At 45.9% G+C, this 14,283-nt stretch overlaps 1 long non-coding RNA gene across 2 annotated transcripts; it reads left to right on the top strand.

Annotated features, from left to right (window-relative positions):
- The first annotated feature begins 638 nt into the window (after positions 1–638).
- Positions 639–5,916, top strand: LOC142072772 (uncharacterized). Of its 2 annotated transcripts, XR_012669343.1 has the most exons (3): positions 639–1,102; positions 2,020–2,144; positions 4,974–5,916. It is a non-coding gene; the product is annotated as an uncharacterized LOC142072772 (long non-coding RNA). The 2 variants fall into 2 exon arrangements; XR_012669344.1 differs by lacking the exon at positions 2,020–2,144 and having other exon boundaries at positions 639–1,958.
- The last annotated feature ends 8,367 nt before the right edge of the window (positions 5,917–14,283 follow it).

Raw genomic sequence — 14,283 nt, 5'->3', positions numbered from 1 at the left:
AAATGGGGTCTAAAATGATGGATGTGCTTCTTAGTGAGGTGATAAAATGCTGCATTCTGCTTTCACCTATCTACAGCATAACTTGGTCTAAAATTTCAACCTTTCTTTGACTCCTTGCAAATGATGACAATGAAATTCAGGATCTTGAAACTCCATATATAGCAAAGACATACAGGATGAAAGTCCAAAATTGTTTCAGTGAATTGCAGCGTGCTAGCTGCCATTCCATTATAGTGAATCTCTATCATGAAGATGTTTTATGTAAGTAAAGTAAAAAAGTAAGAAAAGAAAAGAAAAGAGAAAAGCTTTGCTATAAAAAGGTTCCAGAGTATTCAGTTCTCTATAATTCATTCAACATAGGGAGATGACCCTTGGGGATAATAAAGTCACGGTGATATGAAATACTTTCACAAAGAACCTGTGATTCTCGTGTTACTAGAAAACATTTAAATCAAAGTCCTCTGACTCAGTAGTGAGGATCATAAACTTTTCTTTTTATGGATCGTGCTTGCAATATGTACAGTACATGTATTGAAATCAATAGAAGTCTTGCAATGTGTACATGTACAGTACTGAAATCAATAGGAGTCTTTCTATTGCCTTTAATGGGAGCAGAATAGAACTATTAGGGCCTGAAGGGTTAATGTTTAGCTATTCCACCTGGAAGCAGGCGGGGCACACCCTGACTGTTTCGTAGAAGCAATGCACACATTGCTCTATCCAAGGACAAGGGCTAGACATGAACCATGAGAACTTGATTGTTTGGACAGCAATTGTGGGAGGCTTTCTTAGCCTGGGCTCAAGGCCTGAGAACCAGGATTGTAGTAGATAGGGGATGGTAACTAAGTATATGAATTAACGTCATACATTCCTTTGTGTAGCAGTGTGTAATGCTTAGGGGGAGAAATATAATAAAAGGAGAAGGTGGAAGGCGGGGGGGCAGAGAACGCCCATCTCAGCTGACCAGCCTGCCTGCTTGCAAAAAGCTGTGTTCTGTCTCATCATTAAACCGCCACAACTGGCGCCCAAACGTGGGGCCCTCAGCACTCACCTCGCCCGGCAAGGGTTTCAGACGCGTCACTCATCCGCTTCGCGGATCCCGGTGAGTATTTTTCATTGTGGTAAGTATGGGAAGCTCCCTCTCTGCTTTGCAAGTGCAACACCGCAATGAGCTGCAGTATTTGCTGCGTAAGGCTCAGCATGACTGCCCGGCTCGAGCACTTACTCTCCTGCTACAGGAGGTGCGTGCCAAGTGCCCATGGTATCCTGAAGCCGGAAGCCTTAAGCTAGCAGACTGGGAGCGATTGGGCCAGACATTGCACAAAGAGCCTCGGGCGCCCGTGCAGGCTTTACATGCCTGGCACCTCTGACGCGATGTGGTACAGCGTGTCGCCTCCGACAGGCCCTCCCTCGCGAGGCTGGTGATCTCACCACGCCCGTCTGCTCCTGCAGCCATCCCCCCTCCTGGCGATGCGACACAGAGTGTCGCCTCGGAAAGGCCCTCTCCAGCACCAACAGAGGGGCTGCCGATCCCGCCGCCCCCGTCTGCTCCTGCAGCCATCCCCCCTCCTGGCGATGCGACACAGAGTGTCGCCTCGGAAAGGCCCTCTCCAGCACCAACAGAGGGGCTGCCGATCCCGCCGCCCCCGTTCGCTCCTGCAGCCATCCCTACCCCTGCTTCGCCCCCAGTGCCTCTATTACCACCGCCTCCCTGGCCTTCCCCACCGGAGCCGGTGTGTGATCACCCTCCCCCCGTGGGGCCCCCCGGAGGGTCATCTGCATCTGCTCAGAAGCTTTCGCAGGTGCAACAAATGGTTCACGCAGCGAAAGCTCGATCAGATCTTACAGCGGAGGAGCTGGCTGATCTGGTCTCCGTTTGCCCGGTGACCTGGCAGAATGATGACCAGGGCAACCCCGTGGGCACCTGGACCACTTTGTCATACTCGGTGGTTAGAGAGGTGAGGAAAGCAATTCGTGAGTTTGGCCTGACTAGCACCTTTGTGCGTGTTCTCGTTGAAGGGATAGGTACTGGGTACTCCCTAATCCCTGAGGATTGGAAAACGCTGCTGCGCATGATGTTATCACCTAGTCAGTATGTTATTTGGCTTAGTGAGTATCGGCAGATGGCAGAACGCCAAGCTCAGGTACATAGAGAGCGCGGTATCATTTATGAGCATTTGGCAGGGGAGGGCCCGTTTGCTACTATTCAGATGCAGTCTCAACTCCCTCAGGCCGTCTTCCCCATTATTTCCACCTGTGCCCAGCATGCTTTCAAGAAGGTCCCGGATTCAGGCAAGCCTACCAAAAGCTTTGTCAGTATCCGTCAGGGTGCCTCAGAGTCCTTTTTGGATTTTACCAACAGATTGCAGGAGGCTATCCTCCGACAGGTGGATAACACTGAGGCAGCTCACGAGCTCCTGTTAAAATTGGCAGTTGAAAATGCAAACGAGGATTGCCACCGTGCTCTCCAGGCAGCACAAGCCTCTGGTATTTTAGAGCTCTCAGACATGCTGCGGGCGTGCCAGAACATTGGCACACAAGCCCACAAGGCTGGAGTTCTGGCTGCCGCCCTCAGAAAAACCGGGAAGGAGGGGAAGCGTTGTTACCGCTGTGGTAAGGAGGGTCATTTTCAGCGGGAGTGCCGCTCATCTAAGGCACCAGCCCGACCCTCAAAGAAGTGCCCCAAGTGTGGGAAAGGTTATCACTGGGCTAATCAGTGTCGTAGCGGGTCAGGAAACCGCACGACGGGTCCCCCCCCCGAACCCAGGGCCAAACGGGGGTGTTTCCCACTCAGAGAACTGTTCCTCTGCTTTAAAATCCATAGACTCCATGAAGGCGGCGACTGCTGGAAGTGCAGGGCTTGATTTGATCATGCAGGAGGACACTGACTTTCGGCTGCCAGGGGAGGTCTGTGCCATACCTACACAGGTGACGGGACCTCTCCCTGCCGGCTTTGTAGGTCTTGTTCTCCCTCGCTCACATGCTGGGAAACAGGGCTTTTTTGTCATTCCAGGGGTCATTGATGCTGATTACACTGGCATTATTAAGGTTCAGGTGTGGACTCATCTTCCACAGTCGCTCCCGCGTGGACGGTCAATTGCACAATTGATTTTAGTCCCCTATCAGGTGCCAGCTGCCGAGGATCGAACTCGGGGCGGAGGCGGCTTTGGATCGACGTTGTCTCACTCGCCGTCTCACAGCTCGTCTTCTCCACTTGTTGCTCTGACAATGTCAGTCCGCCCCTCGAAACCTCAGTTAACACTTCTCTTAAATGATGTTCCTTTTACAGGGCTGGTGGACACTGGAGCTGACGTTACGGTGATTCGTGATCTGGAGTGGCCGGCTAGTTGGCCTACAGTTCCTTCTAAAGAATTGTGGGGGATCGGGGGTAGTAAACCCAGGCGCCAAAGTTTGTCTTGGGTCACGGTCTCTAAACCGGGAGGCCGTACCCTTGCTACTATCCGCCCTTTTGTGCTCCCTGTCCACCTCAATATTTGGGGCCGTGATTTACTTACAAAGTTAGACACCACCCTCGATATTAACATCTGATGGCCCAAAACCCTCCCTCACCCACCGTGCCCTCCGCCTTACCCTTGGTATGGCAATCCTTAGAGCCCGTATGGATTGATCAGTGGCCCCTCCCTCTAAAAAAGCTAAAAGCGCTTCATTCGCTTGTGCAGCAGCATTTGCAAGCACAGCGACTGGAGAGCTCCACTAGTCCCTGGAACACCCCGGTGTTTGTTATTAAGAAAAAATCGGGTGCTTGGCGGCTGTTACATGATTTAAGGGAAATAAATAAACGCATCCAACCTATGGGCCCCTTGCAATTTGGCTTGCCAAATCCAAATTTAATTCCTCAAACCGATCAACTTTGTGTGTTAGATTTAAAAGATTGTTTTTTTTACCATCCCCCTTTGCCCTCAGAATTAGCTGCTGTTATTTTGGTCTTTCAACCTTTTGCTGATTGTCCCTTTAATTTAATTGTGGATACCTATTATGTTTATTAGGTAATTGATCATTTACCCCTTGCCCTCATTACCCCTCAGGTTGATGCAGACCTCCTTCGCCTGTTTTTGTTTTTGCAGCACCTTTTTGCCACTTGTCATTTCCCTTATTTTGTTGCTCATATTTGCAGTCATACCCCTCTGCCTGGGCCACTCACTGAGGGCAATGCACCCGCCAGTCGCGCGTTGCGTGGTCAGGTAAATTCCCTTTTTTCTGACCCCATTGAAAGCCATGCCTTTTTTCATCAGTCTGCCTCTGTTTTGGCCCGGCAGTTTCACATTCCTGCTGATCATGCACGTTCCATTGTTCGTTCCTGCCCCCACTGTGCTGCTGCTGCTCCTACTTTTTCTTATGCCGTTAACCCCCGAGGTACCGCAGCAAATCAGCTGTGGCAGATGGATGTTACTCATGTGCCACAATTCCGCCCCTATTTGTTTTTACATGTTTCCGTTGATATTTATTTAAGTTTTTTTGGGGCTTCCCCACAACGTGGGGAAGCCACTAACAAAGTTATTCACCATTTGCTGGCCTGCCTTTTTGTTATGGGTCGCCCCTGCCAAATTAAAACAGATATGCCCCAGCCTACTGCTCTGCAGCCCTCTCCACCTTTTGTACCCGCTGGGACGTCCGTCTTACACACGGAATCCCTTATAATTTCACGGGCCAAGCCATTGTTGAACGTGCCAATCGCACACTCAAAACCTTGCTAGATAAACAATTAAAACAAGGGGAGCTGCGTCTCCGAACCTTAGGAGACATTTAACAACAAATGCATATCCTCTTGTTTACTTTAAATAATTTAACACTGAATGCAGATCAGCAGACCCCTGCGGATCGGCATTTTCACAAATCTGAGGTACTGGAAAGACCACGTGTCTATTACTGTCAGCTGCCCGATCCACAGTGGCTGGGCCCAGTACCTCTAATCACTTGGGGTCGGGGATATGCTGCTGTGTCTCTCCCTGCAGGACCGTTGTGGGTTCCAGCTCGGTGTGTGCGACCGGCACTTAAACAACATGGCATGGCACCAGGGACTGTCGAATCCCATACCGGAGTTTCAGCTGACCTTGGAGGAGACCGCGTTGCCCCCCGAGTCGACAACGATGGGACGGAAACGGAGGAGGTGTAGCGTCCCAAGCCAGCCCGTGACATGGGGAGCAGTAAAAGCATTGGTCGCCGCGGCTCAACGAAGACTGGCAGCAGATCAACAGCCAGAGACTCCTGAGACTTTGTTTGTGGCGATTCTCGCCCAAATCACTGCTAATTCTGTGATGATTGTGTGCCTTTTGTGCCTGCTATTTCCTAAAAGAAGTGTACCCCTTTTAGATGATTATATTGCAGATGTTGAGCTTTTGGTTATTTTGTGTTTGTAATCATTGGGCTTATTTTTTGCTGCTGCTGTGTACAATGTATTCTTTCCTTGTTAAGATTTTGTAAAATTTTGCCCTGGAAAGCTCCCCAGGTTATGTCCTTGTCTGTCTGGGAGTTAAATAGCATGACAAAACAAATTGACGGCTACCATGAGATGGCCAAATATCAATAAATAAAAAACGGGGAGATGAAGGGTTAATGTTTAGCTATTCCACCTGGAAGCAGGCGGGGCACACCCTGACTGTTTCGTAGAAGCAATGCACACATTGCTCTATCCAAGGACAAGGGCTAGACATGAACCATGAGAACTTGATTGTTTGGACAGCAATTGTGGGAGGCTTTCTTAGCCTGGGCTCAAGGCCTGAGAACCAGGATTGTAGTAGATAGGGGATGGTAACTAAGTATATGAATTAACGTCATACATTCCTTTGTGTAGCAGTGTGTAATGCTTAGGGGGAGAAATATAATAAAAGGAGAAGGTGGAAGGCGGGGGGGCAGAGAACGCCCATCTCAGCTGACCAGCCTGCCTGCTTGCAAAAAGCTGTGTTCTGTCTCATCATTAAACTGCCACAAGGGCCAAATTTTCAAAAGCTCAGGTTTCTAACACCCAGGGATTCCAAAGGCGACACTTATGGTTAGATGTTCAGCACTCAGCAAGCTGAGTTCTTTTGAAAATCTGTCTCTTAATGAACATTCCCCTAGCAAAAAGTAAACTCCTAAAGCATGTGCTGGGCTCAGTCTGGGAAAGATTCACCTCTTTAGTCATTGCACATAGGTAGTCAGGAGAGCATTATCTTCAGGCAGTAATTCTAAGAACTTAAATTAAAATATCAAAACACATAATAAAACAAATTAAAAAAGTAGCAACAAATGGTTCAGGATTCAATCAACATGCTCTAGCTCAAACAGGAATTTCGGTCCAGGAACGTCGACAGCCCATGTTATAGAGAAGGTGAGACAAGATGATCACAACAGTCCCTTCTGGCCTTGGAATCTATGCTATACTCTGGCTGCTTTGCACCACTCCACCATTAAAGAACAGCCAGAAACCCAGTCTAGCTCGTTTCAGCTAGGTGTATGGCTGCTCTGTGTCACTGAAGCATATCAGTGAATCTGGCCCATGAGTTTCCGGTAACTCTGCTTAGTTCTGTATTTCTGGTGCCCCTCGCAAACACCTAAAGCAGAGAGCACTCCTTTGAGTGTCTTATTGCATAAGAAATACACAACCCTAAATTTAGATTCCTGGCAGGAAATAGGAAATCATTTTCAAATACTTTCTCACTTTAAGACCTGCCTGTGCGGTCTGTTGTTGACTTAGGAGCTAGGTTTTTTTTAAAAAAAATCTTTTATTTAAGATTCATTTCAGCTCATCTGCTAGCAGACCCCAATATTAGAATATAGGCTTAAGTAATTTAAAAATAATACTTCTACAGTTCTGAAATATTATAACAAAGACAAATTATAACTATGTAGACCCACTTACTTAAATTGGAATAAAAAGGCAGAATGGTTTTTGTTGTTATCATTCTGAACAGGTTTTTTCCCCTTCTTCAAGAGAAGCTAATTTCTTACCCCATCCCCCACCTTCCTTTCCAGTCACCAAGCCTTGACAGGCATACTTGCAGCTCTACCAAAGGCAGCAAGGCAAGTCAATGCTTTATAGTATTCCTTAGTAAGGGCAAGTGAGAAAGTCACCCAGTAACTTCCCAAGATAGACCGATTACTCTGAAGTTCTGCTAATATAATCCACTGACAAAGTTATGAAGATTTTGGTTCAAGCCAGGGCAAAAGAGAACTGCCAGTCTAATCCTGGTGTCCCTACGGAACAAATCAGGAAGCTGTTGGCAAGTTAGTATTCAGAAATACTGCAATCTGAAGCGCGTGCAGCTTCTGAGAAAGTCCCGGTAAAGTTTTCACATTGCTAAGGATGGTCTTTATTTGCTAAGTGAGTGATCACTCTATTTTCTAAGCAGCAGAGAATGAGCACAAGAACCCCCTTTTTTTTTCATTATGCTGACATTTTCCTCTTTAAACTTTTGGATATCTCATGGATTTTTGCTGCTGGGATTCCTGCCTGAATGCCAAAGAAATGATCTATTTGTTACACTTTCTTAAATGTAGTAAATTTCAATAGCTCCTTCCTTCACTACATGGCTGTTTTGAGGCATATTCAATCCTGGTTTAAGCATGCATAATTCTACTAGGGCTGAATTTGGCCCTTTATTTGTAATAGAGAAGTAGAAAATTCCTGCTTTTTATTTTTGTTTTGTGGATTTTTTGTGATCTAAATTGAGATTAAAGTTGAGAAGTGACTGGGAGGAAGGATTGCAAAAGCAATCGTGTTAATTTACTTAATTTTTTGTATTTGCCCTGAGGGCTGCATGAGAGAAAAGCTCTGCAAGATCTAGTTGAGATCAGCAATCATGAGTGAAATTTAAGGGTAGGGGGAGACAAAAAATACTGTTGGATCCTCCTTTCCAGTTGCACAAATAAAACATTTTGAAGGTATGGACAGTGTGACTGATTGGTGAGAGCTTTAGTTGTCTGCACTAGCATGCTATCCTAAGCTGCATAATGGCAGGAAAATTCCACAGGTCACTTCCTTAGCCCACTAAGAGTAAGAATCTGGGGAATGACATAACCCCACCACTTAGAGGAGAAGATTTATGAAAATCCACAACCCCACAAGAGACCTTTTCTTCTCTTTCTCAGGCCTGATTTTGAGTCATGCTGAACTTTTGCATCTCTCATTAAGGCAATAAGAAGAGGTTCTTTAAATGCATTAGGAGCAAGAGAAAGATTAAGGAAAGTGTAATTCTTCTACTTAGTGGGAAAGGAGAGCTAATAATTGATGACATTAAAAAGGCTGACTGCTTCAGTTTAAAAGGCTAACCTAGAAAGGTTAATAGTGACCAGCTATTCCACACAATTAATATTAACAACAAGGAGGAAGGGATGCAAGCCAAAATAGGGAAAGAACACATTCAAAAGTAATTAGATGTTCAAGGTGAAAGGGCCTGATGAAATTCATCCTAGGGTACTTAAGGAACTAGTTGAAGCAATCTCGGAACAGTTAGCAATTATCTTTGAGAAATCTTGGAGGATGGGTGAGGTCCCAGAGGAGTGGAAATGGCAAACCTAGTACCTACCTTTAAAATAGGGAGAACCCAAGGAAGTATAGACCAGTCAGCCTAACTTCAATACCTGGAAAGATACTGGAGCAAATTATTAAGCAATCCATTTAGAAGCACGTAAAGGATAGTAGGGTTATAAGGAATAGCAAGCATGGATTTGTCAAAAAACAATCATGCCAAACCAAGCTAGTTTCTTTCTTTGACAGAGTTACTGGCCTAGTGAATGAGGAAAGGGGAGAGGTGTAGATGTGATATATCTTTATTTTAATAAGGCTTTTGACAAGTTTCACATGACATTCTCCTAAGCAAATTATGGAAATGTGGTGTAGATGAAATTACTAGAAGGTGACTGCAAAACTGGTTGAAAGACTGTACTCAAAAAGTAGTTATCAATGCTTTGTCATCAACCTGGGAGGCTGTATCTAGTGGGGTCCCACAGGTTTCAGTCCTGGGTCCTGTACTAGTCAATATTTTCATTACTGGTACGGATAAGTGAGTGGAGAAGGAGCTTATAAAATCTGCAAATGACACCAAGCTGGGAGGGGTTGCTAGAACCTTGGAGGACAGACTCAGAATTCAAAACAGCTTTGGCAAATTGGAGAAATGGCCTGAACTCAAGATGAAATTCAACAAAGTCAAGTGCAAAGTGCTACACTTTGCAAGGAAAAAATCAAATGCACAGCTACAAAATGGGGAATAACTGGTGAGGTGATAGTACTTCTGAAAAGGATCTGGGGCTTATAATGGATCAGAAATTGAATATGAGTCATCAATGTGATGCAATTGCAATAAAGGCTAAATCCATTCTGGGATGTATTAACAGGAATGTCATATGTAAGACATGGGAGGTAACTGTCCCTTTCTACTGAGTACTGGTGAGGCCTCAGCTGAAGTATTGTGTCCAATTCTAGGTGCCGCACTTTAGGAAAGTTTTGCACAAATTGGAGTCCAGAGGAGAGCAGCAAAAATTTATAAAAATTTTAGAAAACCTGACCTATGAGGAAATTCTTTAAAAATAAACAAGAAAAAAAAAGGCATATTTTGTCTTGAGAAAAGAAGACTGAGGAGAGAACCTGACAAATATAATAATGGCTGTTACAAAGAGAACAATGATCCGTTGTTCTCCATGTCCACTGAAGGACAAGAAGTAATGGGCTTAATCTGCAGCAAGGATGATTTAGGTTAGATATTAGGATAAACTTTCTAACTATCAGGGTAGTTAAGCTCTGGAATTGACTTCCATGGGAGGTTGTGGAATCCCCATTATTGGAAGTTTTTAAGAACAGGTTGGACAAACACCTTTCAGGGATGGTCTAGGTTTACTTGGACCTGCCTCAGTGCAGAAGGCTGGATTTGATGACCTCTAAAGGTCTTCCAGCCCTACATTTCTATGATTCTATAAGAGTCACAGGTGCTCAGGATTTCTGAAAATCTGCCTCAGATTATAAACACACACATACGTATATTCTCTCACGCTTTCTGGCCAGGTCCTACAGGAACCAGAAACAGACAACTGAGATTAGAGGCTTCTTGAAGTCATAATTCAACATACTAAGGGCCAAACCCCGATCACTTTACTCTCACACTCATTGGACTATCTATTGGACTACCTCCCCCAAAAAGCAGGGAAAGGCAAGTGAGCCAGCCAACTGCTTCTGAAAAGAGTGGAGGAAAACAGACAGAATCAAGGCCAGTCAGCCAAACCTTGAAAACACCAAAGGAGACACTGAATCTCCCTCCAGAAGATAACTCAAGGTAAGAAGAGGAGCCTGGTCTGCTTAGGAGAAGGGGATCTTCTGGGCAGATGGGGAAGGAGTCTCCTTATGGTTTGTCCTGCCGCTGGAAATCTGAGGTGGCTTGGCCTTTGTTTCTCTGCTTCATGGGGAGTTGGCATTTCCATCCAAAGGTGCACTCCTCATCTACACTGTCTGCTGAGGTGACTTTTCCTTGTTCCAAGGAACTCACTTTTTTAAGCTCCAACTAGGCACAGAGTGGAGACTTATCACTAAATGTATGTTTTACTGACTTCCTATTTTCTTGTGTGTACCTTATGCTCCATCACTTACTGTTCATTGTTACTGCTTCTTCCTCCTGCTTTTCCTTTTGTTTGTTAAACTGAGTCAAAAAGTCATGGCCCTCTGATTTCTTTACAAACCACACTTGACTCTCAGCACTTGCTGAGGGGGGAATGACCAATTTAGTAAGCCGAGTCATTTTATTTTCTGAAGGTGATCTTTTCTCCTATGCAGAGGGTCAGCACAAGGACTATGCACCACTTCAGTCCTCAAAATGGCTTAAATGGAACATAAACGTTGGCTGAATTACGCCCTTTAAGCACAGTGCTCTAGGTGGCCTGAATTTTTAGCTTGAGCAAAATCTTTATTTACTTAAAAAGTGCCACAAAGTTGCAGCCAAAGGGATAGTGTTGTCATATGAGCTTAGCATTTTTTACTGTAAAAATATACAAACCCCCCCTGACAGAGAGATTACACTGGCTTGTTCACATTTGTAGCAACTACACTATCTGTTGCTTGCCGTGTATCACATATGAACTGGCTACAGACCTTCCTCCCTGAACAGAGATACTAGAGATGCATATTCCATGACATCTTTTAATGCACTGCCATGTATATCTGTGGTGTGCTCAGATAAGGTATACATTTTATGGGTACAGTATCATGCTATTTTTAAAGTTTAGTACGTATCAGTCTATTATGTGTCTCTGAATTGCATTTGTTTTCTAATTACATGACCCAACTGTGTAAAAACTTGGTTTGGAGTCTGAGTTGTCTTCTTGTTCTGCATTCACCATCTGTAGACTCTGCTCTGTTGATTGTTATTTCTGAGGAACAAACGGTAAATGTTGATTTCTGCTGAACTCCCCACTGTCAGCCTCGATCATATATAATCTGAGCAATTGATTTTGTTTCTTTATGACAGCTGGAGTTCTCCATCCTTGTGATGGGGTGTCCACTCCACACAGCATTGAAAGGGGTTAAGATGGCCAGGCAGGCCAAATAACTCCACAGACTGCACCTGGTGGAGGAGTCAGGGACCAGGGAACTAACTGAGAGCAGGCTCAGCTGTGCAGGAACAAGAAGGGCCTGTGTAAAGCTAGTTAGTTGGCAACAGACAGGGGCTGCAGGGAGGCAGGTAGCAGTCACTCCCTGGGAGGAGGGTTTGGGAGCTGGTATAACCAGAGAGAGAAGGGGAACAAGGTGTGGTAGGAAGCAGTCCAGGGAAGGAGCAGTGAGGGCTAAGAAAGGAAAGCCCAGAACTGTGGGTCCCTGGACTGGAACGCAGGGTAGAGGGAGGGCCCGGGTTCCCCTACTAGCCACTGAGAGAGTGGCACCAAGGGCCAGTGAAAGGGAAGACTGCCTAAAACTGCTAGGGAGAACGGACTTTGCTACCCCAGAAGGGGGAAACGCTGCGGGTTGCAGGACTAGCCAGAGGGCTGAGTCACAAAGAGGATACTGCAGTTCCTGGAGTGAGAGTGGGGCCGCAGACCAGAGGGAGAAACAGAGCAACAGTGTGCAAACTGTGGATGCGGGCGTCAACCTCAAGAGCTAATCCCCAGAGTGACTAGGAGGATGTGCCAGACCAGCAGTGAGTGGACCCTGTGACGATCCCTTTTCTCCTTCCAGTCTGACACAAGCATGGTCACAAAGTTCTATATTTGAGTGATTCTGTTTATAAAAGTATTTGTAAGCTCTTTTTCTCTTTGATTTGGCTACTCTCTATGTCTGGCCACTTTGGAGATTGTTCCAACTTAGGTTCTTTTCCAGTAGTTCAGAGTTGTCTCCCATTGGGAGTTATGCTGGATTATATCCAGTAGTTGTTACTGGTGTTGATCCATAACTCAGTAGAGCAAGGAATGGATCTTGCAGCTGTAGGATTCTCTTGGCTGTCTGTACAGGCCTCTCAGCCTCTCCATTCATTTGTGAATAATGTGGGCTGCTATTAATACACTCAAAACCATATTTAGTTTGGAATGACTTAAATTCCGCTGCAGTGAATTGTGGTCCATTACCTGTCACTAGTTGTTCTGGAATACCGAAATGAACAAAAGTGCGCTTCAGTTTCTCTGTAAAACTGCAAAGATATGTGCTACAGCTTTGTTCCTCTTTTAGATGTGGAGCCTGATTTCCCTACCACTTTGCACTTGGTACAGTCACTTACACCTGGGTATCTTACCTGGGTAAAATACCACCAAATCAGAATAACCTTTTATTCCACCTTCACACAGTGTACAAGATGACACAAGTCAGTGGGCCATAACTGAAATTACTTCAGAAAATCCCTGAAGATATGTGCCTGATTTAGTTTTTACTCACCCCTTTTTGCCTGAGCCCTGGTCTACACTACAGGGTTAGGTCGAATTTAGCCACATTAGGTCGGTTTTAAAATGGATTCATCCACACAACCAACCCCGTTCCGTCAACTTAAAGCGCTCTTAAAATTGACTTCTGTACTCCTCCCCGGTGAGGGGAGTAGCGCTAAACCTTGCTGGGTCAAATTTGGGGTAGTGTGGACGCAAATCGACAGTATTGGCCTCCGAGAGCTATCCCAGAGTGCTCCAATGTGACCGCTCTGGACAGCACTTTGAACTCTGATCCACTAGCCAGGTACATAGGAAAAGGCCCGGGAACTTTTAAATTTCATTTCCTGTTTGGTCAGCGTGGCGAGCTCAGCAGCACAGGTGACCATGCAGTCCCCCCAGAATCGCAAACGAGCTCCAGCATGGACTGAACGGGAGACACTGGATCTGATTGCTGTATGGGGAGAAGAATCTGTGCAGGCCGAACTCCAATTGAAAAGAAGAAATGCAAATATATTTGCCAAAATCTCACAGGGCATGTTGGAGAAAGGCTACAACAGGGACACATGGCAGTGCTGCATGAAAGCTCAGGAGCTTAGGCAACCCTACCAAAAGACAAAGGAGGCAAATGGTCGCTCTGGGTCAGAGCCCCATATATGCCACTTCTATGATCATCTGCATGGCGTTCTAGGAGGGGACCCTAGCACTACCCCACCACTGTCTGTGGACACCTGCAAGGGGGGAATCTCATGCAAGAGAGAGGAGGATTTTGTGGATGAGGAAGAGGAGGAAGAGAATGCGCAGCAGGCAAGCGGTGAATCTGTTCTCCCTGGCAGCCAGGACCTTTTCATCACCCTGGAGCGAATACCCTCCCAAGGCGGGATCCCCGACCCTGAAGCCGGAGAAGGCAGCTCTGGTGAGTGCACATTTGTCATTACAGTACAGAGTTTAAAAGTGATAGTGTTTGATTTACCCCGTTCATGCTGGGATGTTCGCATTTGGCTAAAAGCGATCATCCCAGAGAATAGCCACGCCGTGGGTGGGGGGATGTGTGTGCTGCACATCCACCCAACAACTGCAGCCCCTCCTTTTTAAATGTGAAACCCAACCCATTGCTTGCTATGGGAAAGGAGGGCGCTGCAGTTTGAAACCATTCCCACATGTTAGGCATAAGAAGCCAACCCCGCGTACCCTGTGCATTACCATGGCTGCCAGGAAACCAAATTCTGTTGCCCAGCCGTGTGTGATGTGTCACCATACCGGCAGGCGCTCAATATAAAAGGCAAAATGCAACCTTGTATCTAAAGCACATGTGCTGTCTGCTGTGAATTGCTTGATTCACTGTGAAAGTCTCCCTTTTGTTCTCAGAGATGTATCATCTTAAATTTCACTCTCCCTTTTTATCTCTTCCCCCCTACCACCCAGGTGCAAATGTTTCTAGGCTCCCCCTATCAT

Source organism: Caretta caretta, chromosome 1 (genome assembly GCF_965140235.1).
Source record: "Caretta caretta isolate rCarCar2 chromosome 1, rCarCar1.hap1, whole genome shotgun sequence".
Lineage (NCBI taxonomy): Eukaryota > Metazoa > Chordata > Testudines > Cheloniidae > Caretta > Caretta caretta.
This window is presented reverse-complemented; position numbering and strand designations above follow the sequence as displayed.